This window comes from Penaeus monodon, chromosome 30 (genome assembly GCF_015228065.2).
Source record: "Penaeus monodon isolate SGIC_2016 chromosome 30, NSTDA_Pmon_1, whole genome shotgun sequence".
NCBI lineage: Eukaryota > Metazoa > Arthropoda > Malacostraca > Decapoda > Penaeidae > Penaeus > Penaeus monodon.
In genome coordinates, this window is record NC_051415.1 from 17667000 (window position 1) to 17667656 (window position 657).

At 32.0% G+C, this 657-nt stretch overlaps 1 protein-coding gene across 7 annotated transcripts in view; it reads right to left on the reverse strand.

Moving 5' to 3' along the window:
- The window catches only part of LOC119592591 (transcription initiation protein SPT3 homolog), a 21011-nt gene that overhangs the window by 1981 nt on the left and 18373 nt on the right, over nucleotides 1–657 (reverse strand). For 5 of the 7 annotated variants that reach the window (XM_037941474.1, XM_037941470.1, XM_037941473.1 and 2 more), the window contains one exon: nucleotides 370–548. The exons of the other annotated variants lie outside the window; for them this stretch is intronic. The gene's annotated coding sequence lies outside the window, so the exon portion shown is untranslated. Of the gene's footprint in view, nucleotides 1–369; nucleotides 549–657 lie in introns of those variants that run through there. 7 annotated transcript variants of the gene reach the window in all.

Here is a 657-nt window from a genome sequence, read left to right on the forward strand (position 1 = left end):
TCCTCAAAATTACTTTAAAGTGATCAGACTATCCTATGCAGTCATAAAATATAACCACTGTTTACTTTTGCCACATGCCACTAACCTATATTCAGAGGTATTTTTTGTTTTGTCTGTTGCTCAAGCTTGTGTCAAACCTCATAAAGAAAGCAATCCTGAAACTCTATCTGAACTATTATGTGGCAACCTACATACAGTGTATCCACACCAGGTTCATTAAACAAGAGTGTGGTTAATCCAAATATTTGACATTGCAGAAAGTAAAACATTTATTGTTCCTTTTGCTACTCAAAACTGCATATTTCTATGTGGTGGCTAGTTTCATGGTCTGTATCCTGTTTAACTTTGAGGAGAATTCTAAATGAAAAAGAACTGAAATTTGTTTAATTTATATTTACATGCTACTGTGAAAACAATTTCCTAATGCTAATGCCAAAAATGCAGGTACCACAGTGGAACTTAATTTATTTGTAATGCTACGTAGACAGTTTACATAGTTAATATATTATTACACAGGTGACAGAAGTCCTCTAGTTATCTGATATATCCTGGAAAGACAAGTTTGATATTAGTTATTTTCATCTATCATATAATTTTCTAATAACACCAATACACAATATATATCAAATTTATCTAAGGCATGCGTGCACCAACATT